General features: G+C 41.0%; 1 long non-coding RNA gene across 1 annotated transcript; it reads right to left on the bottom strand.

Moving 5' to 3' along the window:
- Positions 1–5,370: 5,370 nt before the first annotated feature.
- Positions 5,371–26,188, bottom strand: LOC113964902. The gene is made up of 3 exons (XR_003533334.1): positions 26,032–26,188; positions 24,575–24,692; positions 5,371–5,466 (listed from the first exon to the last, which is right to left on the bottom strand). It is a non-coding gene; the product is annotated as an uncharacterized LOC113964902 (long non-coding RNA).
- Positions 26,189–27,845: the final 1,657 nt, after the last annotated feature.

Below are 27,845 nucleotides of genomic sequence, written 5' to 3'. Positions count from 1 at the left end.
CCATGCTGAATACTCCCTATCACCACCTTGTCCTTCATGTGTCTGGAAGTGGTTTTCAGGAGGATTTGCTCCATCACCTTCCAGAGATTAAGGTGAGGCTGATCAGTCTGTAGTTCCCCAAAACCTCTTTCATGCCCTTCTTGAAGGCAGAAGTGTAATTTGCTTTCCTCCAGTCCTCAGAAACCTGTTCCAACTACCACAATTTCTCTGACATAATCAAGAGTGTTCTTGAATTACATTGACCAACTCTCTCAACCCTGTGGGTGCTTCCTATAAGATTGATCCCGTGAACTTGGGTATGTTTAGTTTGTTAAGTGTTCCCTAACTGGATTCCTCTCTGCTAAAGGCTAGTTGTTTTTGGTCCAGTCATTCCCCTGATTCTCAGGGTTTCCTGATGACATATTGTACCAGTAAGGTCTGAGGTGAAGAAGTTATTGAGTACCTCAATAACCAGAGTTCTCTGGAGGTGGGCCACATTTCCTCTCACCTTTCTTTTCCTCATGATGCAGCCTTAGAAGCCCTTCTTGTTTCCTTTCCCATCTCTCACCCTCACCACATTCCACTCTGTCCAGTGTGGTGGGGGGGAAAACAGTTTTCCCCTTGAAGCTATAAAATGGTAAACCCCAGGGGGTGGTGACCCTTGAGGTTTGAACCAATGAGCGCTTCTGCAAAATATAAACATATCACACTTAGACCGGAAAAGAAAGTAGTTGTAGTTGTTGTTGGAGAGAAGTAGCCATGTTGTAGAGCCACGAGGAGGAAGGGGCAGGAGCCCCACGGGGGCTATGGCCCCCCCCAGCCCCGGCTGGGGGGCTACAAGAACTTGGAACAGTGTTAAACTGGGCCGAGTTCTGTACCTGAGAGCTGGTAGTTTTTTCCCTCCACCGTGAACAGCAGAAGCAGCGGCAGCAGAGCAGCAGTGAATGGAGAAGCAGTGGCAGAGAGCCAGAAGAGATAAGAACAAGCAGCACAGACGACATGCACCCAGAGAAGACACAGAGATCTCTAACAGAGAGAGACAGAGCAGGACTAAGCTCTACAGAGAGAGAGAGAGTTTGGGTAAGAACTGAATCAAAACCCCAAACTCCTTTGAGATCCCTCCTAAAATGGAGGGGGTGGACTCCTACTGAATGGAAGTCCTAAAGTGCAGCAGCACTGCTGAAAGAGGAGCTAAGAAGCTCAGGCGTCCTGGAAAGCTGGACCAGGACGGTCGATGGAATGGGGGGGGTGACCTTGGGACCCCCCTCGCTGCAGCTACAAAGAAGCTAGCAGCCTGAGATCAGAGCCAGAAGCTCTGCAAGGGGCTTGAATCCCCTGAAGATACAGACTGTCACGAAGGCTTCTGTACTTCGTTGATATGACCGTGGTGAAGCGACCTTTGTCCAGGTGAACGCAGCCCATGGAAGAGAAGACCCTCACTTGGAGATGAAGGGCCGAGGGGCTTGGATACCCCCCTCATGTGTACTGGCAGAGATCCAGCTACAGCTGCTGCAAGGAAGAAGAGAGCCTGCTGCCCTAGAGACACTGCTGCTCTGAGAGTGGAAAGGATCTCTTCCTTCTTCCCTCCTGGACTTTTATTTGGAAGGGAGAAGTGATTTGATCCATTGTAAATACTGCTTTATCATAGTAGAGATAGTTAAGATTGTATATAATGTATTGTAGTATTTATTTTGTACAGTCATTGTAATATATTCCCTTCCCCCCATTTTGAGTCTTGTGTGGTGTCTGGAAAACCCATCTCACACTGGGTTGAGATGTGGGAGGGGGGCTAGGACTCAAGAATTGGATTTTGGGGCTCTCAAACCATGACATCCAGGTTGCCATTGGCCACCTTTGCAGTCAGGACTTGCTGCTGGCCCATATCATGCTCGCTGCCCAACGGGATCCCCAGAGCCTTTGCTACAGAGTGTCTCCACCCTAGTCAATCCCTAGCCTGTGTTGTTGCAGGTATTTTTCCTTCCTACAGGCAGGACTCAGCATTTCTCCTTGTTGAATCTCATGGCTCATTGATCCGGCCTGACTCAGTCCCTCTGGATGGCAGCCCCTTCTTTGAGGCTCCCTCCAGTTTGGCAACATCTGCAAGCACAGTGAGAGTGCATTCAGTCACCTCCTTCAGCGTCTGACAAAGATGTAAAGCAGATAGGTCCCAGTGGAAACTGCTGTGGTGCTCCCCTTGAACCACTCTGTACTGCTCTGCTCTTGGAAAATCTAGTCAGTTTGTTACCAAAGGCAATCAAGTTGGTCAGGCAGAGTTTATCCTCAGTAAATCTATGCCAGCTGTTTCCAGCCAGCTGCTTCTTGTGCTCAGAAATGCTCTACAACAAGCCTCACTCAGGGAGGAAGTTTTCAAGGGACGCTGAGTGACCTGCAATTACTCACGTTGTCCTTTCAACCTCCTTTGAAATTGGGTGCATCCTTTGCCTTTTTTTTTGACTAATTTACACTTTTGACTGTAGGGACAGGTGACAAGGGATGCATATCTGCAGGTGCTGTCTGCAGCAGACTGAGTTTTGTGCATCATCTGTTTTATCTGGAGTTAACATATGGTCTTCTAGGGCACAATTCTTATCAGCTTATTAAAGGCGTTTGACATACTAAGATGCTGGCTAGAAGTGCCACTTGTCTCCACTAACAGTGAAATTCAGGGGAACAAGCTCCACTGTGGAGATGTGAATCTCAGCACTTCAGACAATGTTTGCTCCCTTTACAACTAACTGCCTTGACACAGTCTGGCACTGAGGTGGTGAGTGTCAGCAGCATGACCTGACCTCATTAGCCCTAGGCAGGTGTCACAGTGAGACCATTGGCTCCAAGCAAGTCCCATTTCTCCCATCAGCTGTGAGTGGACAATGACTGGGATGGCAGATAGTGCTAATGCACAGGCAAGCATCATCATCAGAGGTGAGATTTCTCAACTCTTACTTTTCAAAGGATTCTATCACTTCAGAGTATCCCTCTTGATATCCAACAATGAGAAAAAAAGAAGACTGTTGAAAATTTAGAGAACAAACTTATAAGGTACCCAAGAGGGTTTTGTCACATAGGGAGCAAACTAAAACCTTTATTTTGATTCTCCTTTTTACCAGAAGAATATGTGATTTCTAATTGGTAGCATCTGCAGCAAATCCCAAAGACTATAAGCCTACACCAAGGATTAGCATTTGTTGCTTTTTCCCCACATGCTACTGAAAAATATGGCCCTTTATCAAAGGCCCTGTACCTAAGACATTCAGCTAGAGGTTGTTTTCTGGTACTGATGCCATTAGGAAATAATGTAAACCTTGTTTTTCTCCTAAAACTCTGAAGAAATCATTTAGTACTTTGGAATAACAGTAAATAGCCATAGATGGTGTGGAGGTCACAGACCTCTGTGTATTATTGTGGGTATTTTTTGAATTACCTATATTTCAGCTGTCTATAAATCCCCTTATGGGTTCTTCTCACAGCTAATATTTTCAAGGAAATCCATTTGGTTAAAGTAAGAATTAAGCCTTCCAGAAACTATATACAAATAAACAATTCCTTCTAGCAACAGTTTGCAGATGAAAGTTGCAGATGTAGGGACTGTGCAGGGAGTTTCTCCTTTTTGGAATGTCTCAGGTGTGTACTTAGACCACACTGGTGACAGTTACCCAGCTGTATAGTTAGCCTTCCATCCATATGTCCTTTGTGAAAGACAATATTTAATTGTCTGCTTGAGTCCTGAGGAGATCTGTTTTTGCAGAACTACCTTTTCAGTCCACTTCCTTAGATAGTATGTGATGTGCTGTCTTATCACCTTACCTTATTTTTTGAAGATTAGGATCTGAGCAAATAGTGACTTTCTGTATTAAAGGTTTTTAAATCTATTGTTTTATTATATCTTCCATTTACTCCAAGGCTGCTGTGAGCATTAATTAAACAGTATTTGAAATGTCACTACAAAATATGGTTATGGAAGCAGCTGATTTTCCTGCAAAATTAGCAGAAGGGATAAAACCCTGAACTTGAAGAAATCTGCTTTAGCAACTCTAATTTACATATTTTGAAATCTAGCTTATGAAATCATAATGAACTATAGTTAATGTACTGTGTGTATCCTAACGTTTTTCTTAAATCTTCCACAGTGCTTAATTTTCAGATTTCAGAACAGAAGAACTTTGGCATATTTTGCTGTGGATTTTCGAGACAGCCAGGAAATAGATCTTTCTGAACATTGAAAGCAGTCGTCACTTCCCTGTTGGAACAGTTTCTCTCCATGTACAGAATTGTAAATACCACTGACACAAACACAGACGTTTGCAGTCTGCAACATTTGCTCAGAGAATTAGAGTAAAATCAGCTGTTCAAACTCTGGATCTGAAATTCTCTGAGTCAACTGGCACTGACTGAAAACATTTTTAATGTGATCTGACCCTGACTAGAATATACAATGTTTGAATGGAGGGAGAATAAAAAATATACTTCCAACTGAGTTGAACTTTGCAGAAATGTGAATATTTATGCAAATATGCTGAGTCAGTGATTTTCTAACTTACAGTCCCATCTGTGATATAACATTGCAAAGTGTTTGTACCAGCCTCATGAGCAAAACCTCTCAAACACCTGGTACAGACTTGATGGTGGCATTTCAGTTGAATGGTGCCATGCAAAGTATTTAAATTTTGTCTCACAAAGAAAGACTGCTCATTCAATTCCTTCTCCCACCAACATTTTTTCTGAAACTCAGTCTTTTCTTTTAACTGGAATGAAGGCCATTATTGTCTACAGTAGGGGGAAAAAGCATCATGTGCTTGGACTGAATTGTCATTTTCATTCCACCCTAGAAGAGATGTTCACCCTCCGGTCCATCTCCTGTGGCACAGCCCCTAAGGGAGCCCCCATGGCAGCACTGCAAAAATTTTGCACTTTTTTATTTCAGTAACAGCAGAATTCATGTGCCAATTGTGAGGCTCTTAGAGGAATTCTCCTTGCCTTCCTCTCCCAGCTTCCCTGCTGTTAGGGCCCAGCAGGCAGTCAGGTAATGTAGCACACCTTCATTCTTTGCCTTTAGCAATCTGGTGCTGTTCTTAGATGAAGGAAGGACTAAGTAGAAAGAAAATCCCAGTCCCAAGTCTTCTCTCCCTCCCTATGAACACAGATGGCTTTTAAACCTCTGTATGTGCCTTTCATAATGCAAATACATTCACAGGTCCTTTTGAGTGTAATAGATTAAAAATGAAGAGAAGTTTGGAATGGAACTGCCAACCTGAATTTGCTGTTGTCAGTATATTGCATAGCAGCCTGGATGACAGATTCCTTTTATGACCATGTTTCAGTTGAAGTTTTGTTTTACAATAAAAAGCATGGAGGCTTGATTTCTTAGTAAATTTTTTTCTTGCTTGCCAGTTTCTGTAGCAGTGTATCATCACATGCTTTCTTGGAAGGAACATTGCAGCATGGAGTATTTGTTTGCAGTAAATTATCAGAAATGTGGTTCAGTCAGAGCTTAAAAAAAGAAAAAGGAGAATAAATTACAAGTCTCGTGTGATACAATGACTTAACTCACTTTAGCACTTTGGTTTTATATAAGGATGGCAGGGGGATAAATTAAAACTGCGCAGATAGTCCCGCTCTTCCTAAGGCTTGACTTCAAGTGCTTTATTCTCCTGAGATAGTTCCTTCAACCCATCTTTTTTGTGCATAGCATATGTAAGTATTTGTATATAGCCTGCCTCTTCCTGTACAAACAGTAGCTACTGTTTTGAAAATTTCAGGTAATAGGAGGAGGAGAGGCTTTTTAAAAGCCTGACATAAAAGTGATGGAGTGCAGGAGAATGGTAAATAGAAAGAAAAGCAGCAGTATAAGAAAATTGACAGTCAAAGCCTGTAATGCATAACCTTTGGGCCAGCAGCTTGGCATGCACAGCCAGTCTGGCATTAGTATTGCCTCAAGGGAGGCCTCGGTTTGTTTGACCTTGAGAGTCTCACTCTTTGAATAAGCAGAAAATGGGATAATACTGAGGTAATACCTTCTCTCCTGAGGGATGTGCCATTTATTAGCAGTTTTCACATGTTGCTATTTTGTTTATCATGGAAAATAGCCTTAGGAAGAGCTGGTTACCTCAGCTCCCTGAACACATTATGCGTTAAGGGACTATGGGACCATCAAGTTAGGAGAAGCTGATCACAAAAATAAGGAAGAGAGCATTGCATTAAAGGCACAGCTGATACTAAGCTGAGCAGGTCTTCTGCAAACATGCTGTAGTGAGGAGTGAGGGTAGATTGCCTCCTTGACATACCCCAGCTGCAAGAATCCTGGTGTCCTGCCCAGGCAGGTCAGCATCACGGGGCTGGTCACTCCAGCTCTGCCCCAAGGCCAGAGACTCTGAAGGGTTTTCTGGTTAAACAGTTCTCTGTCGGAAAGTGCCACTTCAATGAGATGAAGTGTGTAGTCAGTTTTGACATAATTCAGCTTTGAAACAAGTTTTGGGTTTACTTTGAAAAAAACCCACTGTTTGTTTTGAAGGTGGCAAATAAAACATTTCATCTGTGATGCTTTGTTTTACCACTGGCTTCCAATTTTTTGTCTCAGTGTTGTATATATAACTAAATGAGACATGAAACAAAATCAGTGATAACTTAAAAAAATTATTTAACAGGAATTTTCACAACTTTGTCTTTAATTTTAAGGAGGAAACATTGTAATCATCTAGAACCTGATTCATGAATGGTGTGCTTCAGATTTTCTTTTTTACATTTCAGCTTTAACTCTGGTGTTTGAAATAGGAACCCTCTCTTAGTACAACACCTTCACACATCTGTATAGTCAGCACTCAGTACTCTGGGAAGCAGTGCATGGATATGCAGAAGAATATTTTTCATTGAAAATGCCAGCTGCTTGTGGGAGCAATGCAAGGCCATTCTGCTCAGCTAATATAAACTGCACTCTTAAAATATTAACTACAAATTCTTCAGAATACTGTGAACTCCAGGGGAACATATATGAAAATTAAAGGAGCAGCATATGGAATATTGTAAGTAGACATAAGGTGGGCAGGTACTCTGAAACTACAGCAGCCCAGTCACCCAATAAATTTATGCAGAAATGAAAATTTTGCTAATGCAGTGCAGCTGACTGGGTTATACCACCATTAAGTGATGTTCTGAGTACATCGGTACAGTAATTTGCCATTAAGAAGCAAGCAATCTGTTTTCCTTACAGGAAAAAATTGAGTATGACAACACCAGTAAGGCACATTTAGAAAAGGCTTTTTCAAAGGAATCTGACAGCCATCCATTTTCCAATTAAAAGCTGATCTGAGTGTCTGGTTTTCTTCGGTTTGTATCAAAATCCCAGAAAAAAAATGTACTTGTTTTCATCATATAGCCAAGTACTAGTATGTTTGGAGCATTTAAATTAACTCAATGGATTACGAAGATTATACAAAATGGCAATCTGAAGCAATTATCCTTCCAGAACATGTTGTTAAATTTGCAATCCTCCTCTGATGATAAAGCGTGTCCAAGTTCCTACCCTACTCCAGGGTACACAGAGCCTGTCACCAGGTTCAACGTTGCCTCAAATGGAAATCCTCCTGGCAGGGTGCTTTGCATCATGTGAGTTTTGCCATATGGGTCACTACAGAAGAGATAAGCCAGGAAAAGTGATGTTTTAAACTGAGCCTGAAATAAAGCTTGACATGGACATAGGAAAATTCTTGTATGCTTCCAAACTGGAAAGCCACTGGTGAAAGAATTACTGAGCAGAAGTATTGCCCTGGGACAGAAGTATCTGAACCACAGTGGTATAGCATTTACAAGTTTATATGACAATACACAATACAGCTTCCTAGACTCTTGATTATGATATAGGCAAATGATCAGGTTGTAAAATACAATTTATTCGCATTTTATTCAAATAAGAATAGGTGAATTGATGAGTTCATCTCTTCAAGTGTCCAAACCATGCTGAGTTATCTTTGGCCCTTCAATCATATGAAAAATAGATTTCCATATTTGAAAATTGCTCCACTCCTACTCCAGACCTGCACTTTCAAGGGAAAACAAGGCAATAAAAAGAGCTCAAAAATGCATTTTTAAAAGGATAAATCTTTTCTTCATTTAAGTAGTGCGTGGAGGGCAAATATGAAGGCAATATCTGTCATCCATTCCAGCACTGATCCATTGATCTTTACACAATTCAAATTGTAGCCATCCAGGTTAATCAGTGAAAGTCTTTTGATGTGGAAAAGTGCAAGGCAATTTTCAAGGCAGACTTGAGGTGGATGAACCGTTCTCCAGGCCTATGTTACAGTATAGAATAAAACAAAGAATTATATTTTAACATAGGATAAACTGTCAGAGAAAAGTAGTGATTTCAGCGTAAGAGCTTGTTATCTCATTACTACTCAGTAAAAGAATAAGCATGAGAGTCAGTATGTACACAGCAAAGTTTGTAAGTACTTTGTCATTGAAGTAATTCTTTAGATTTACCTACCAGTGAGCATTGTGGTGCACACAAAACTCTGGTCCCCTGGTTGCCTAGACTTGGAACCTGTGAAGCATGATGCCTCTACTAGTGCTCAGCTCCCAAAGATTTCTTTTCTCTGGAAAAAAGGACTTGTGAGGGGGCAGTAGGAGATTATGAATCACACAGTAGGGTCGCCCCATGGTGTAATCATGTGCACTCATATTCAGGAATTCAGAAGGCCATTTTCTCTCCTCTATCTAGATTTTGCTATTAATGTATGAAGGACTAAATTAGCCAAATATCACTTGAAAATCTGGCTTAGAAGGTGCCAGGATCTGTGTTTAAACCTACCTCTATCAGAAAAAAAATAATTGGAAGTATCACTAGTGAATTAAATTCACAGTTTTCAACTAATTCTGACAGTTTTTGACAAAGTGCAGAAGAGATTTAACTTCTTATAAATCTCAAGGAGTTTCCTTTAATTTTATACACTTGCCTTCATCTTGAGCAAGCTAACTTAGTTGAAATCTTCAGTGGAGGACACCAAATGATGGAAAAGCTACCATTTTCCCAGGTGCCTTCTTAATCCCCACTGTTGTTCATATCTTATCTTTTCATGGTGTGTATGATTTTATTGCCCACATCAAGCTTCACTGTTCCTCATCTGCATGTTTTCTCCACTAGACATTTGATACCTACTATGAGATTATGGATTAAAATCATCCAGTAATGATGGGCTTTGTTCTGATCCCTGTGAGCATCTAATAGGCATGCTTATACACCACAAGCAGTTTAGGTGACCTTGTTGTTTATCATATTCTTTCAGTCAAACATAATATTTTTTTTCTGCTTTCAAATTTCATTCTGATGTTGGTTTGGAAAAGGAATGTACATTCTTTTTGCTCTAGCAGTTCAAGGTGTTTTCAAACCTTTGTATAAAGACATACTGTTTGACATAGATGTTTATTATTCATTTCTACTCTTAAAATATTTAAACTGCAGTTCTGAAATGACACTACTCAGAAATATTACATCTAGGATAATGGCTATTTCCCAGCACTGAACCAAAAAAGTTTGTAATTGGTGTTTGCATTAGAGTTACCTCTTACTAAGTGCATGTAAAACTAGTAATAACAAAAAAAAAGATTGGGCTTGTTTATAATTTTTTAATCAAGAGGTCTATTAACCTGTTCTATCCAAGACTTCCCAAATAAGGCTTAAACACATTCACAAAATGTGAGTAGACATTTATACCAGCTCCAATTCAGACAAGTACCACAACAATATCTTAAAATATCTAACATTACTAACAGTAGGTTTTGAGAATGCTAAAAAAATTTTATCTCCTGTGTTCTTCAAGAGCTGGATTTCAATGCTTGGTTCCTGTTTGTTAAAACTGCTCAGATTTGCCATTCCTCTGAGGAGCATACTCCCACACACTAGCAGCCTTGGGTGTCATGGTCATTTGGGTGCCGGCCAATCTTTGGACGGTGTGACTTGGGTATGTCTTAAATATATTGACAGGTCCCAAAATAACAAGCCTAAATTTCAACAGAAGAGATTTTGGATTGAAAAGGATTTCAGGTGCAGTCAAGAGGTAAAAATGCTGGGAAATAAGCTACTAGCCATATTGTCACAGCTGCACAATAATGCAATATTGATTTTAAACTTGAGTAGTTTTGACATATAGGACAGTCATGAGGAAAACATGTCTCTGCCTAGTAGACCTAATTCAGATGAAACTGGATTCAATGCAAATCTTTGCATCAAACTGATAAAGAGTTTTGGAAGTCAAATATGCTACCCACAGCACATGCAGTAATGCTCATTTTTCAGTTGTAGAACAGAAAATACAAGAATAATAGAAATACTAATTTCTGAATGCTTTATGTACTTGAAATAAAAAATCCTCTGCAGACTTTGAACAATTGTCTCAAGCATCTCTTTGTCAGAGAGCAGGAGAAGTGGGCTGCTTCATGGGAGAAGGTGGTTTGGGAGCTGAGGGTGACAGCCACATTAGCAGGGCAGTCACCTCACCACCAAGGTGCAGTCCCCCATGGCACTCAAATAAGAAGAGCAGAGCAAGTGCTGTATCCATAATCAGTCAGCCACAGCCCAGAAATTGCAAACTTTCAGAAACCTGGAAACTTTCAGAGGTCCTTACCAGCCCATGCTCACTATGCTATTAAGCAAATGCAATAAGTCAAATTATTTTCTGATATCCCTTTGTTGGTAGGTTTTGAACATTGAATTATTCCACTGGAGAAAGTCGTCCTCAAACAGATATTACAAAAGTGAAGATCATTTTGATAACCAGTCCAGCTAGGTTTCAGTGAAGAAATAACAACTATAAACAAAGTATGTTGATGTGCTGTTTAGCAAAAGGTATACATCTCAACTTTGCAGCATCCACAGACCTGATTTTTCTCATTGGTGTTCTGATTAAAGGATTTTACAAAAACATTGCTTTGGAGCTGTCTATGCATAACGAGCTGTTTTGGCAATACACAACAAATAGCTGTAAAAAGATGGAAAGGCAACAGCATCTTAGGGCACTCTGTTCTGCCACTCACATTAGCCTCCTGCACCTTGATTAGCAACTGCCTTTTTACTCATCAATCACCAATATAGTCAACAGATGCCTTAGTCTTCCAGCATAGTTTACTTTGAATTCTGACATGAGAGGTATGGTTGAATACTGCAGAAAACTGTTCTAGTGAGTCCAGCAAAATGACTGTCAATAACTTTTTGTTTGTGGTCATTGCTAACATTTAAATACCATTGCAAAATGTGAGTTACATCTGGTCTTCTTTGGTATGAAGCTAACTCAAGTGTCAGACTTTTAGGAACATATGTCAGAAATAAATTTTGTAATGCACTTTTGTATAGCAAACTGTCTCAGCCTGCGTTGCACATTCTCATATACTTCTGCAACTCAGCTTCAGAACTCTATTCATCTCATGTTATTTGTCATAGAGAGCTGATTGGTATGTGGTTATGTTTCATTCTGTTTAACATATGAAAATATTTCTGTCTTAACAGTTGCTGGTGTTAAGCACATGTGTTCATCCCAGGGATGCAACTCATTAATTACTAAGAAAGATCCAGGCTATCATTTGCAGTTTTTGAAATAATTCCTGTGGTGTAAGAGATGGAGCACAGATAGTCTGGAGTCAGGTTGGTGAGAAATGTGTTCCTCATCAGGATTAAGAAAAAGATTCAGCAGTCCTACAATCTAGAGTGAAGACCCTTCATCAGGACCAGCTGAACAAGTTACAAGCTGGCCAGTTTGCAATCAGCTTGCAACCAATCTTTACAGGACTGGCCACTGTGTCTTTCAGAGATGGATAAAGAGATGTGAATAAAGAAGAGAGAAAGCCCACTGTTAGGAGTAATGGCAGTTCCTCAGCATGACTAAGCACACAGGGACCTGCTGATGGACTTGACAAGAGGAATGTGTTTGTTGAATGGCTGGACTCCCCAGAAGACAGAATTTTGCAATTTTTTTCTGTAACTGTTCATTCTTGCAAAACTTCTGAAGAAGCCACCATGATGGGCAATTCTGCCTCCATCGTTACCTGTGTGACAATCATCCGTGGGTTATTAATATGCCTTCTGCCTTTGATGGATCCTAATGAGACCAGGACTTAATTGTATGCTGACCTCTAAGGACTCCTTTTTGGTAAACACTTCTAGTGAAAAAAGTTCCAAACTTCTGAAGTCTGAACATTTTTTGAAGCTAATACACTTGAGCTAACTTTGGGGTTTTTGTAGTTTGGAGAGAGAGAGTCTGAGGGGCAACCTCATCTCGCTTCATAGCTTCCTGAGGAGGGCAAGTGGAGAGGGAGGTGCTGAGCTCTTCTCCCTATTATCCAGTCAGAGGATGTGTTGGGATGGTTCAAAGCTGCAGCAGGGGAGGACATTAGGAAACATTTCTTTACCAAGAGGGTGGTCAAACACTGGAACAGCCTTCCTGGAGAGGTTGTCAATGCCCCAAGCCTGCCAATGTTTAATAGGCTTTAAGAGACAATGCCCTTAATGCCCTAATGCTTTAACTTTTGGTCAACCCTGAAGTGTTCAGGCAGTCTTTTGTAGGTCCCTTCCAACTGAAACATCGTTCCTGTCCTGTCCTGTCCTGTCCTGTCCTGTCCTGTCCTGTCCTCTCCTCTCTTATCATTGGACCCTGTTCAGTTGCCTATTGGTGTTCCCTGGTCCACCTTGTACCACTACAGCTGTGGACCTGGGTGGAGGAACCCTGTCTCCTGTTCACAAGGTGAGGACACAGCGTGGACAGACACTATGACTGCACGTGTGGCTCCTTTTCTGCCTCCAAGACACACCAGGGAAAGGAAAAGGATAGATGTGGTAAACTCTTCTGGCAATGGCAACTCCATTTTAGGGGCAATTCAGTAGCAGGGGCATGTTTGCAAAGATGTGTTGTGCAGGACATGAGCAATAAAGTCATTGCTGCATAGTGGTGATGGATCTACTGTTTCTCACGTGGCCACTGATTCAATGCATTTAAAATATTTTTCAGGAATGTGATATATTCTGGACAGGAAAGGCTGGCAGGGAATTTACATTTTAAAAATTAAATTGGATAATTTTTTCTCTATAATCTAATAATTTTATATAGTTTATTAATTATAATCTGATCAAAAGGTATGACATTCACTATTGAAACTGTTCACTGTATTCCAGTTTGAATTTGATTTACTTCAAATTCAAGCCATTTTACATTGTTATGCTTTTAACTGCCAGATTAAAGAGTCCACTAATGTATTTGTGTACTCTGTTAGAAAAGCAGCTAGAGAACCAATTTGAAGATCAAAGAGGATTAGACAGATACAGTTGCTTAATTCAACCATTTGAGTTTGTTTATCATTAAAACATATATTGCTTTGGTCTAGACACTGCAGTTTTAATCACTGTTGATTTTCAGCTCTTAGAATTAAACTTGATCAGGATTTTCCATTATAGGAAATTATTTCTTATTTAGAATAAACTCAAGATCAGTAGTGCTATGACTTAATTTTGCAGGAAGCATCACTATGTTTCCTTTCAGAGAACAAAACAACCTCTAGGCTGTAAGAATTTTTCTTACACAAAAAAGATAATTGCTTACAAATAATGCTTCAGGGAGCCTTTGAAGACTTGTAGCACCAAGCTGCAATCTTTATACTAAAAAAATCACTTCTTATTCCTGCAGTAGCTTAATAGCAGCATGTCAGATAACATTGTCAGAGCTTATGACTGGGACTGTTACCTTTCGACCCCAATGAGCATGCCAATGAAGTAATGCATGTTCACAAAAATGAAATGATGGGGCAAAAATCCAAAACTATCAAATCAGTCTGGGTAGTTTCAGAAGTTTGGTTAGGTAATTGGATGAATTGTTATTTGTGCCCCATTCCCTACTCTTGAGTGTGTTAAAGTGCACTGCCTTTTATTGCATGGAAATGAATACTTCCCTAATTTCTGGTGGCCATAACAAGGATAGTTGACACAAGCACAGAAAACATCAAAGGTTTCTGATTCGCTCTGATCCAACCCAGATGGTAAGAGGCTGAAATACAGTCTCTTGGCACTGATGGGCAAAGGGAACCCCACGGCATTTGTACCCACCCAACTATGGTTGCAGAACAAGCCAGACTAAGGCACATGAAATAATCATGGTCCTACATTGGTGCAGTCTTAAAAACATCAAACATCACAAGAGCAGTGTAAAACATAATGTACCACAGCCCCAAATTACTTTTTTGGAAGCCTGAATGTTAAAACCACCGTTTTAACAAGTAGTTATGTCCAAGAAGTAATCAAAGCCAGATTCCCCATTATGGAAGATCTCAGCACAGAGTGCTGGGTTGTAAATATGGCCTCCTGTGGAGGACACAGATTTGGACTGGGAAAGATTCAAAGCGTGGAGACAAGTATACCACAATTAAGAAGAATTTATTGCATGGACTTTTGAAGCTTTTAATGTGGTTTAAAAACTGTTAATATAACACTCCATTTATATGTATTGCTTGGACATGTCCAGACTTGTCCTGAGTTGTCTGCTCCCTGCTTTCCTGCTCCTCCCTCTGATTGGCTGGAATATGCTGCAGTGTGGAGTGAGCTCCCATTGGCCCTTGGTTTCCCCACCTCCCTCTTCTCTCAAGTTCTTTCCCTCATTTGTTCCCCTGGCTGTCTATCCCATGCTCCACCCAGTTTTCTGGCACCTTGTCATGGTTTTAGAGCCCAAAATCCAATTCCTGATTCTTAGCCCCCCTCCCACATCTCAACCCAGTGTGAGATGGGTTTTCCAGACACCACATGAGACTCAAAATGGGGAAAAAGGAATATATTACAGTGACTGTACACATAAATAAATAGTATAATACATTACATACAATCTTAACTCTATCTTTACCATGACATATAATATTTACAATGGCCAAATCTCTTCTCCCTTTCAAATAAAAGTCCAGGAGGGAAGAAGAAAAGACCCCTTCCAGTCTCTGAGCAGCAGTTCACTAGGGGCAGTAAGCTCTCTGTGTCTTTCATGAAGCAGCAGTCGTTGGACTTTTGCCAACACACACGAGGGAGGCCTCCAAACCTCTCTCGGCCCCCCGACACAAACGAAGGGTCTTTCCGTGGGCTGCGTTACCCCAGACAAAGGTTGCTCCACCACGGTCATGTCGACGAAGTGCAGAAGCCTTTGTGACAGTCTGGTATCTTCAGGGGAGTCAAGCCCCTTTGCAGAGCTCCTGTGCTCTGCCTCAAGATGGCTGCTAGCTTCTCTGAAGCTTAGCAGCAGTGAGGGGGAGAAGGTCACCCCACACACACACATTCCTTTGGCCGTCCCGGCTTAGCTCTCAGGAGGCCTGAGCTTCTTGCTCCTCTCAGCAGTGCTGTAGCACTCTGAGGCTCTTCCATCTCCCTCCTCCTAGGAGGGGTCTCAAAGGAGTTTGGGGGAAGTTTTGGTTGTTCAGTTCTTACCCCTGAAACTCTCTCTCTGCAGTGGCTAGGTTCTCTTTCTGCTGCTGCTTTCCTTTTCTTCAGACAACTCTGTGTCTGCGTCGGCTGTATGCCAGCTTCTGCTGCTTCTTCTTATCTGCTTGGCTCACTGCCACCGTTTCTCCATCCACTGCTGCTCTGCCGCCGCTCTTAGTGTCTCCTACTGCTGCTTACAGGGGAGAAACTCCCCCAGCTCTTAGCTACAGGCACTCAGCCCAGTTTAACACTGTTCCGAGTCCCTGTAACCCCCCAACCGGGGGCTGGGGGGGGCAGAGCCCCCAAGGGGCCCCTGAGCCCCTTCCTCGTGGCTTTCACAACACGGCCACCACTTCTTCTAACAACAAGTACAACTTCTTTTCCGGTCTAGAGATATGTTTATATTTTGCAGGAGAGCAGATTGGTCAAACCCCAAGGGTCACCACCCCCTGGGGGTTACCACTTTCCTAGCTTCAGGGGGAAAACCTGGTTCAAACCACTACACTCCTTCTACCTGAACCCTATATAAACCCCGTGTTCACCCTCAATAAAGAGAGATAGCTTTGACATTCTACCTTGTGTTGTGACTCTTATTGCTGTCTCGGTCCTATTCCTTCCCCCCCGGGCTGTGGTAGCCTCCTAAGGTAAAATTGGATAATGTCTTTTCTAATCTGCTATCACAACTTCAGAGGCTGCTCTGACCTGCCAAAGTCAGCTGCAATGTGTGTCCTTGTCCAACATGGCCACGGGGTGGTCACCGTATTGTGCTTAGACAGTGAGCAGCATGGTGCAAGCTGTTCTACCAACTGTACGATGTCAGGTGTACCACTTAAAACCTTGTTGCAGAGGCTTGCAGGCCCCTGCAAGTCTGAGGAGGGCTGACATGAGAGGATCTGACAATACTGTCCACAGCTGCCATTTGGACTTGTAATTCAATATTTATCATTTTCCCTGGAGCATCCTTTCCAGGACCCACATAATGATATGGGATTCTCCACTGCAGAGGCTGAGTATAATGAGATTTAAGGGTATCTTCTCACACTCCTCTGTGCTATATCTTCTGGTAGCATCATGTGGCAGACCTCCAAGGACTTTTGTATGGCTCTGCTGACTTTGAACCACCCAAGGATTTAATATCTTAGTCAAGGGAGTCCCTGCTGGGTCTCACAGGCTGCAGTTGCGGTAAGCTCCCTTCTGAAGTAGCTGATTTACAGCCCAGCTCCCTGAACATCTTTGAATAGAGGAGCTTCCTTCTTCTGTCTCCTTCCTGTCTCTCTGGAACTTCTTGGAGTTCTTATGAAAACATGCTGGCAATGATCCTTGTTTTGAGAAACATGCAAAGGCTGTCACAGCAGCTTCCTTTGCAAAGGTAAAAATGAAAGAGGAATTCTTGGGAAAGCAAAGGCACAACTGGTGCTATATTTGGCAAGAGAAGTGATGAATAGTAAGGGCTTCTTAAGGTAATCGGTCAGAAAAGGAAGAAAAAAAGGGGATCTGATAACAATTGTCATGGAGAAGGCTGATGTTCTCAACAACTCTTTGGCCTCAGTTTTCACTGGTAATTGCTCTTCCCACATCTTTCATATCCCTGAATCTCCAAAAAGAAAAAAACTGAGTGCATATTCAACTGAAGTGTAGCCCAAGCAATAGAAAAACCTTCTTGATCAGATGGATCAGAGACGATTAAAGTTGGAAAGCAGAAGAACATAAGATTAAAATGATTTTAGTAGTAGTTTCAGCAACTTCCTACAAGAAGTTTTTCCTCCAGGCATCTAAATAGCAACAGGCATTCCCAGAAGCACCTTGCTTCTCAGCATGTATAAATCATCAACACACACGATGAGAAGGAAAGAAAGAAAGCAAAAAAGAAGAGGGAGCAGGCAAGGAACAAACCTCAAAACCAGCTTCCTCTGCTTGAACCCCCAACCCAAAAGAACAGAAAAGACCTCAGGGCAAAAGAAGCCAAGTGTGTCCTAGGAAGTTGAATAGCTATATGGGAAACCTTCTAGCAAAAGCAGTTCTGCTGGTTTCAGGAAAAGTCATTTCTTCCTGCAGTGCTTCAAGAGCAGAAGAAAAAGCTTTTGGTAAATGACAGTTCATCATCTGTCTCTTCAGTTTCCAGATGTGGAAAGAGTTGTCATTTTCATCTTCCCCATGAGCAATACTCAAGGCTATTAGGAGGAGGAGGAGGAGAAGGGGGAAAGTTAGCTAACACAAATAAAGGTTGTAAAACTTAAATCATCATGATATCCCTTTGTTCCTGAAAACTTCAGACAAAGGAAGTAAGAGAAGTCTTCTAGCAACATCCTCTGTTTATAACTATATATGTGCAAACACACAACACAGCAGAATGGGCAAGGGAATAGCTCATCAGCAGAGTTTGCATATGGAGAGCCCTTCCTGTTGCATGCTACTGGATTCCAGCTTCACCCCAGGTTTGGTGCTATCTGCAAACTTGCTGAGGGGGGCATTCAATACTCTCCTTTAGATCATTGATAGAGATGTTAAACAGGGCAGATCTCTGTGTTATTCTCCTTGTTCTTGGCCTCCAGGTGGAGTACAACCCATTAAACACTGCTCTCCAACTATTAAAACCATCTGCTTACCCCCCTTCCAGACCATCATGTCCCCACATACGTACAAGCATATTGTAGGAGACACTGCACTCCTTTCATGCAGAAACCCAGTTACTTTATTACAGAAGGCCACCAGGTCAGGTGGGTTCCATCTCTCCCTGCTTATCCTATATCCTCAAAGAAGGTCCTGTGATTTTAAAAGCCCTGTCAACAAAACAGTCCCTATTGACAATGGAACTGGCTGTGGAGCTGCAGAATCTGACACCTCGTCACCAGGCCCTTCCTCTTCCCTGGAAGGACCAAAGAGAAACGACCTGGAATCCCATGGTCTTGACCATCTTCCACAGAACCATGTAGTCACTCCAAACACACTCCAGCTCTTCCTGGCCATGTTGGTGCCCATTTAGAGGAGCAGTGGGGGTTATAGTCGAAGGATTTAATGAACCTCAGCAGTCCTTCTCCTGGCCTGTACACCTTAGGTAAACCCTTTTCCACACCTCTGGCTGGCATAGTTGTGACATTGCCTCTTTCCCACAGGAAAAATTACTGTAAAGAAGTCATCTGTATATTGACACTTCTCCCCTGGTGCAGACTAGACTAGCATTTAGTATGCACCATTTTTCATATTGACTGCCTGTTCTCCAAAGATACTAGAAGTATAATTTTTGGGTTGGGTTTGATTGAGTTGGCGGTTTGGGGGGGGGGGGGGCATTTTTCCCTTTTTTTCTGTAACATGAATTTTCATTGCCTAAGTTACTGTTTTTTTCAGGTGAAATAACAAGTCCACATGATCTGTATGGCTGATCACATGGCACATATTTCGAACTTGCAGCAGTACTTTACAGCTCCCGTAAATTCAGTACATACCTTGAATAAATAAAAATTACAAAACCTGAAAAAAATATTCTCAAGACCATTCAGCAAAGAGAAAAACCATCTGAATTCAAACAAAAGAATCACAACAAAAGTTCATACAGCTCTGCCAGGGAGAGCACTGCATCAATTTCCCTGCTCTCTGATCTAACTCATGTGTTGGTCAGCCAGTCTGTCTTTTAGAGTGAGCTGTGCTGCCTTGTTACCATGTCTCCAGGAATTTGCCACAGCAGGATTTCAATAAGATTACTAGGAGAAGATCCATTTTTATCCTTGAGAAAATATCTTCTGTTGTTCACCAGCTGCAAAATTTTCCTCATTAAGTTAGGTCAACAGCAGAAGGAGATTATTTCTTGCCTATGTAAGAAATGTACTCCTGTACCCTGACTATGCTTTTAACTTGTGGCAGGAAAGGTAATTTTTTCTCTTAAATGACCTTAATACTGAAACCTGCCTAGATTCTCTTTTTGGGAAAGCAATGTAGCAATCCTTAAGGGTTGAAGACCATTTACCAGCTCTTTGTTCACTCTCAAGTCAGTTGGAAAACAGTCAGACCCTTCTGTAGTGCAAACTTTTCAGCAGAGGATCCTGTTTGTCAAGGTGGTGAGACTGAGACTAGTGTTAGTCAGGGCAAATGAACTCTCCTTCCTTTATCTGGGCCTGTGAGGGCAGTTTTGTTTCTGGAACAACGTGGATCAATTGTAAGGGTTAACACCTCTCAGTTGTGCTCAGACTCCTCCTGAGACTCTGCAGGAGTGTGAACCCATTAGGGTAGAATAATCCTAAACGATTGCCACCCCTTCTTCTCAAAACTGAATAGCTCCAAAAGCATTAATTCATCTTTGAAGACTGCAAAAATATGCCTGACCTTGGAGCAAATGCCTCTGTACTGGATGGATGGGAAAGGTAAATTTAGTCCCCAAGTCTCTTTGCAGTTCTGACTCTTTTACCTTATTGCATGTTTCTACCTTCATTAAAGCTAATGATCTCAAGACAGCATAAGGGCATATGAAATTTAGTGTGTAATTTGTAAATAATTGCAATCATTATTAAGTATGCTGAACAAAAAGTATTTAAATGAAACTCTTTCAGGTAGATCAGAGACCAACAGAGAACTGCAAACTTACACAGCCAACTGGCCATGCTTGCCAGGAAGGAAAAACAGCAGCTGAGAAGTATTCTTCAGACAGCATCCTCATTACAAAATTCTATGTGAAGACCTCGGAGATCTTTTTTGTCTGTTTTTTACCTATGTTCAGTTTGGCTATGTAGGCAGGAGGGCAATCTCAAGGAACAAGGAGCCACCTCAGCACCTATTGTACAGGGGCACGGTCTTGTTTCAGGGTCTTAGTCTAGTTTTACACCATTTATAGTATCACTCTGTTTATAATTCCACTGGGAATATTACAGGATGAAATAAAGAATTAACTGGGATTATTCCTGATTTACACCAGAGGATATCAGAGCAAGCTCTCTAACTGCTTATTATAATGTACACTAATTGTAATTTTTTAATACTACTTAATGCTCTGAAATCTTTGTTTGCAGGGACTGACACAGGCCAAAGGTATAGGGTGCTAAGTCCTTTCCATAGACAAAGTCCTTAACAAACTTCTGAAACCTCTCCAGGTTTGCCAGGGTGCTCAGCTTGTTTGGAGAAGAGTCCTTTTTTAACGTTGTTTTTATTTTTGGCTGTTTGCTTTGGTAATTTCAAGTCTTCTTTAATATTAATTTATTAGTAATCTTAACATTATTAATCATATCACTATTACTATATTAGGAATTTTTCTTTTCAGTCTTCATGTCTGGGTTTCCTCTGCTGATCAGAAGGCATCTGTGATATGAAGTGAGGTTCTGCCCAGCATCAATACTTCCAGGTAAAAATAAAAGCTGGTGACATCTGTTCATCACTATCTGGTGTGTGCTAAACTCCCTTCTGACCTTACTGGGCAAACGCTCATTTTTATTGTGCTCCTTCTGGAGTCACTGACAGACCAATTTTGTGAGAGCAAAGCAGCATCCTGCTTATCCTACTTAGTATCTGTACTGTCTTCAGTTGGGTTCTCAGTGCTCTGTCAGGCTGTACTCCCTTTGAAGAATAAGGATTAAGACAACTTCTAGTAGTTTGGTCTGAACATATTAGCATTTTTATTACACAAATGAAGTGGTTATTTTGGTTTGGTTTGGTTTGGGTTTTTTTTTTGCTACAGAAAGGTTTCACTAACACTGAGTCAATATAATGTACACTCATTTTTAAAATTGGATGAGATAAAATGGAAGGCCTGGGTCACAGAAAGTCCTAAGAAGGGCATGATAACAGCACTTCAAAGGGAGAAAAGTTTTCTCTTCAGAAGGGGAAAGTTTTAAAATATATGTCTGACCTTTAAGTATCTTTGAACAATGTTATTATGCATAACCTGTCATTCTTTACCCTTTATTCTTCAGATAGGATATTTTTTGACAGAATGTATCCCTTTTTCAGTGCAATCTACATTTTCAAAGTTCAGTGGCATGTTAACATTTACAGAAAGTTTAATCAAAGTTTGAATGTCAGAATCACTGTGGGATTAATTAATTAATATTTTGAAAGCACTTGGTAGAAGAAAAGTGCAAAAGAAAAATATGCTTTCCTATTTCTGATGAAAATTAAATTTCCATTGTGCAGATTTTCAATTTAACTTAGTGCCAGAAAGTCCTAATACAGGATTCAGTTTAGTCATGTTTTTGCATTCAGACCTGTTCAGTAGAGTGCTCAAACACATCTGTAGGCTGTCCTGAGTTAGAACTATACTAGACAAAGAGAACAGCATGCAGAAATTCTCCTCCTGGACCAATAAAGCCAATAGCAACAGAACAAGAGATATTGAACTTTCGTTATGAAACTTTCATAAATACATTGTCTTGTAGCTTAGTACCTCGCTACTGATTGAAGAATGGAACCAAGTCATCTTTGAGGCTCTTTCCACACAGTCCTCCAGGACAGGCCAGGCCAGGCAAGAAAACACAGGTTGGGTTTATCGGTCAGCAGCACATTCTCACTGGCGGGACCTCACAATGGAGCATGTCTCCAGAAGTCGTTAGACTGAGTTTAGCCCTGGTACTCGGATCAGTTAAGAAATACAATCTTGTTTAGTTTGGTTTGGTTTGGTTTAGTTTTCATTCGAAAAGATTCAGCCATTAGTTTATGAATAAACTTTTCATTTGATAGTACGTTTTTCAATTCTCTTGCACAACGAGTCAGATCTGGACTAAATCAAAAGCATGGAATTAAGAATTGCAGTATCTAAATGTGAGAGCCTAAAGAAAGCCTGTGTCCCACATAATCACTGCAGGCAGCTCTGAAAGCCTTCTGAAGGCAATTTAGACCTATTAACTAAATAGCTACCTGTCTCTGCTGACTGTGTGGTAAATTCAGCTTCCCACTGCTGCTACAGAGCCAAGGAAGCCCTCCAAAGCAAAGTCAGGAGCAAATGTCATCTCCAAATGAAGATACTCACTCAAGATAAGAGTGGTCCAAGATCTGAGATCTTGTTTTCTAGGAAATGGTTGTGCATTACTAGTAAAAATAAAGTCATGGTCCTGGGAACAAATTCCTTCAGGTTTGCTCCTTCCTTAAGTAGGTGAGCTTGCTATGGGTGCAGTCAGCCAGCCTCCAATGTCCTGTGCTGTCACCCTGCTGCAGTAGAAGAGGAGCACAGGGCATTAAGGATGAGGTTATTATGAAAAAGGGAGGTACTGTGACAACATTCTGGGTTGAAATCAGTGCAGTGCTATGAAGTTAAGGTGTCTAAATTCTCTATTCTCCCTGGAAAGTCATGTGAAATTTATATAAGGGGAGGATTTAGTCACCCTAGTTCTGGATATTTTTAAGCAAACATATGCATTAACTTCATGGGTATCTCAGATACCAGGGTTAAATGAATGAGTTCCTTATGTTCCTGGAGAGCTAGCTGGTGCTATTAAATAGGATTGTGTTGGAGAGCTCCCAAAACAAGGCAATGGTTTTGGAATTTTCTAGAAAGGTACAAACTCATGTTTTGAATTTGGCGTTTGGTACATCTGCATTACCATCCAGGCTAGTTATTGTTTATCCCGCTTCATCTCCACTATAAGTTTGATTCTTCCATGTCTTCCTTTTGGTACAACAATATTTCTTACTGTCTGATTAAGCTGCATGAAATAATCTTCTCTGAGGTGGAGCACATAATTTCCTATTCATTTTGTACTAATGAGGAGGAAATTAAGAGAATGGGCTTTGAAATACATGGCTAAAAGTTTTGATAGTGGGCATGCCAAATGGTAGAAACGCAGGGGATAATCAGTTCCATAATATCAAGTGGATAAGCATTAAATGAAACTCAAAAGCTGTTCTATTGGCCAAATAGGCATTTCATGTGCTTCTGTCTCCAGAGTCAAAGAAGTTTTCTGCATGAAATAAACTAAGTTAGAGGAAATGCAAAGCTAGTAAGAAAAAAAATACCTGGAAGGAACCACAGTTCCATTTATCCCTTGGCTAGTTTGGATGGGCTGATGAAAATGTTCTCTCAAAGCCCTGATGATGGCAGGGAGGGACCAACCTGCATTAAGGGAGGGGAAAAAGCCCTCAAAGTGAGGATTAACAGAACAGAAATGTATACTCTTTGTGTTTAAAGCTCTTGTCCTAAATAGTTGTCCTTTGCCTTAAGTGTCTGTTTGTTAGCTCTATGAGAGCAGAGGACCAGCACCTACACCATACCTACTAGGGGATCACAGTAATGGACAGGAGGAACCATAAGTGCCTGAGATCAGGAGAAGGGCACAGGATCCATCCCAGAGGGGTCAGAGCTGGAGGAGAAGCACTTGTGCTGAGTAGCTTCAGAAAGCTTTAGAAGGAAGATATTGCTGTTCCCATTTTAACTTGACTTGTGAAAAGAGCTCTTGAATCTATTGAATGAAACATAAAAAGATGTGGTGACTGGAAACTGAAATTAGATCAGTGCAGGCTATAAATAAAGTGCTGTTTTTCAGAGGGAGGGTAGCCGTTGATCACACAGCTCCCCGATATACCTGGTGCAGTCTCCACCACTGATACAATGGTCTGTTGGGAAGCTGGAAGCGAATTCAGAGTAGGTCTCTCTTCTGCAGGGTGTCACACTAAACAATTTGTTCTTTTATTAGATAGAACTTCAATTCCCATTTCCCAAAATCTTGACTAGAGATTGTTTGTAATGCCTCCCTCAGGTCTTCTTTTTGCAATTTCCTTCCATTGCTGTTTGCAAACCATCTGCAGAGTAGCCTGGACAATAAACTCTGTGGTGGAGGTTTTTGAATATTCCCTCAGAGGTTTTTGAATCTTTCTTTATATAAATCTCAGTATTTTTTTTTATAAGATGACTGTCCTAGATACTTGATTACCTTGGAATTTCTCAGCATTTACTTTTAAGTTCCAGGCAGTTCGTAAGTGTTCAGTACTAGAAAGTGTTTCATCCTTCAATATCTGGTAACAAAAATGAACTACTATTCAGTCACTACCTCTAAGGAACTCTTCCAGAAAATGTTTCTTACTACAGTAATAAAAGAAGTAAAACACTGCTGCAACTTAATAGTGGCCAATAAGGAATGAGTGTTTCAATGTGTTCTTCACACTCTGGTATTGTTCTTAACCTTTAGAAAAATCAACCTACCTGCAATTACACATAGCAAATCATAGCCTGAAGGACTAGACTAATGACTTGCTTACCAAGGATCCCCAAAGGGATCTGTATTCTTGCTCTCAGACTCTGATGCAGTATATTAAGAACTGAATTCCTTACAGCCATCAGTCCACCATTAGGTTTTCATTCATGCTGGTAATCTCCCTGAAATAGAAAATGTGAAGGTTAAAAAAAGAGGGAGAAAGAAAGACTAAATCTTTTATGACACAGTAAGTAAGCATGACTACTGCGGTTTTTACCAGTGCCTCATGCATTGCAATGCATTGAAATGACCACTAAAAACTGAGGTTGTCAGAAGACACTGCATAAAATTAATAAAGAAGAGACTCAAGAGCTTGTGAAGATATTCTCTCAGGAGGATGTTTGGGGAACTGAGTTTGAAGTTTGTGGCTACATTTTGCATTTGCATTTATGATATAAATATATTGTCAACTTAGTGCTTCGGGATTTTTTTGTCCATCAAAGCTAAATTTAAGCATTAAATCTTCCATTCTGCTTGTTGAAATAACAGTAGCGTCTTATAAGCAGTGCAAGATGCCAGAACTGGAGCCTTTTGCAATCTGCACATGCTGAGCCTCACTATGGCCTGTTCACATCATTGCAGTTCTGCAATGCAGAGGATTACACAGGAGAAACTGCCCTGCTACCCAGCCTGCCAGTGGCTAAATTCCTTTGCAAAAGGAGTTATCTGTAGTTCTATTAAAAAAACCACAAACAGTTCTAACAAAAAACATGAGTATGACAAAGATTTCCCTGTTTTAGGGCTTCAATTTTTTTTTTTTTCATTTTTGAATAATGCATACAAGAGAATAGAAGGGAAAGAATTCATTATAAACAATATGTGAGATTGTCAGACTAAAACAAAAATATATCATACAGGATAAGTCTATATGTTATTTGTCAATTCTGTTGTGATTCTCTAAGATGCAGCTGAAATGGCTGGCTTGGAGGTTGTCTTGCGGATTTTGAAAGACAAAGCAGATTATCAACTCAACAGAAAAAATCTTTTTCAAGGGAGGAAAAACACTGTGTTGGTTTAGAGTTAAGCACAGCAGAAACATCCATCCTTACTTCTGAGACAGCTTAGATTTACTTGTGAAAGGTACATTTTGAGAAAAATAAGAACAAGCAGAATGTGAATAGACTAAATATTCAGGTATTTCTGATCAAGAGGAAAAGCTGGTTAACCTATGCCTTCATCTCACTTCCTGTCTGCTCTCATAGGATCAGACTGCAACCATCTTTGCAAGTTGCCAAGGACAAGCATTCTGTCAGGTTTTGATAAAATAAGAGAAGATTGAGATGAAGCGATCTGACACATAGCATATATCACTATATTTCTTCTGAGTCACATGGGACATCTTCAGATCTGCAAAAGAAGACTGTGCAAGAAGAATATTCACACCTGAAAATATGAAACAATTATTTATTGGCTAACAAACACAAAAAATATCTGGGATTCAAGGACCCTGGTAATACTCACCATTCCACAAGACACCCCAGAGCCTTGGTAGGGCAGGAGTGGAAGGGTTGGCCTCTGCAGCTCCTGGGCTCAGTCCTCAATAGTGCTGCCTTGCCATCTCTCATTGACACAAAACCTCTCAACACCGATGACCAGGCATTTCAGTACAGTGATCCACCTGGACAAGTCCCGTGATCGAGGGAGGTTGCAGAGGGGCATAGAGAGGGAGGGGTTACCTATGGAGCGTGGAATAGCAGTGAGATGGCTACAGAACCATGATCCTCAGCCCCTCTCCCTGTCCTTTTCTTTGGATAAATCCACATGTAGCATACCTTGCAGAGGCAACTCTGTGAACTTTACTATTACATTATTAAAATTCATGTTTTCTGGTTATGACTTAGCTTCAGTATTATAGCAAGCATTAAAATGTTTATTTAAATGTAACAATCCTTACAGTATCTGGTTTCCCAAACTATGAGACCAGAAGCATACTGAACTTGAAAAAAAGAGCAGAAGTGTTAGAGTTACATATGACCATATCAGTTCTGATAATGGGAGGCAAACCTCCTTCCCCTCGCTAGATCGGTTGCGCTTTCATACTCTTTAGACATTTTATGAAGAGGTGGAGCTCTCACTTGCTCTCACTTGGGACCCAACACTAAAAAACACAGCCTCCTACAAAGTGCTGCATTCCATTACCAGAGCTTTTTCTGCTGTAGCTCCCTAAGACACCATATTGTGATAGTTGGTACATCAAATGAGGCTGCCAGAAATTAGTCTCAAATCAAAAAAGAGATTCTTCTTGCAGGTGGTGTTGCAGTGAGGGGCAGAATTCCTCACCACAAGTCATGAATGGTAAAATCTTACATGGCTTCAAGGAGAGGCTGGAGAATTTCACAGAAGAGAAATGCACCAGGAGTTGCTAATTTCATAGAAACAACTCCCAGTTCAGGAGGTGCCTGAAGGGCAGATGGTAATTGGCTGGGAGAATCATCAGAAAAACACCATATGTATTTGTTCTGATCCCATACAGTGCCCCAAGCTTTTTGACCACTACTGGAAAGCAGATGATTTGACCCACTGTAGATATTCTTATGTAAGATAAGCAGAAACATGTGTACATGTACATGTGATTAATGGCAGAGTGTGAATTATTGTTGCATATGCTCTGCTTTTCTTTCACATGAACTTTTTAACAATGGTGGAATAAATTAGACTGCAAAGGAAACATTTATACAAAGCATAGAATAGGAGGTGTAGACCATTAGGATATTCAAGTTTTGGTCCCTGTGCCTATTGTCAAGATTTGAAATGGCTTTTTCTACACCTTTTTATGCCAGGCCAGCACTGCAATCTCTCTTTGTGCTCTTATTAAAGTCAGTTTCTTGTTTAATTGTAGATAAAGTTGACGCCTAATCTGATTCAGTTCAAACAGCACAGATAAAAGTTGTCAAACGTCTCAGATCTGGGGCTGGCGTTCAGAGGCAGCTCTGATGTGGTTTTTTATTGCCTGTACCCCCTGCAACCTTCAGAGGCACAGGGAAATAGCATGCTGCTGCTTGGCTTTGCCAGTATGGCTCCTAAAATCTGACTTGACAGGGAGAGAAAAGGAAAACTAAAAACTATGCCAATCATCAATACTGAGATAAATTGAATCAAAAGAAAAAGATGTAAGTGAATACAATGCATATGAACTTGCCAGCAGAACTCAAATCTTAAAAAAAGGGGGGGGGCAAAAGTTGACAAAACCCATTAAAACAGCAATTCTAAGACAGGTGCCCCTGCTATGTATGCAGCATGTGATGAAGAGGTATATAAAAATGCTGTGAACAGTC

The sequence above is a fragment of the Neopelma chrysocephalum genome, unplaced genomic scaffold (genome assembly GCF_003984885.1).
Source record: "Neopelma chrysocephalum unplaced genomic scaffold, ASM398488v2 Primary Assembly neopelma1_43, whole genome shotgun sequence".
Classification (NCBI taxonomy): Eukaryota; Metazoa; Chordata; class Aves; order Passeriformes; family Pipridae; genus Neopelma; species Neopelma chrysocephalum.
This window is presented reverse-complemented; position numbering and strand designations above follow the sequence as displayed.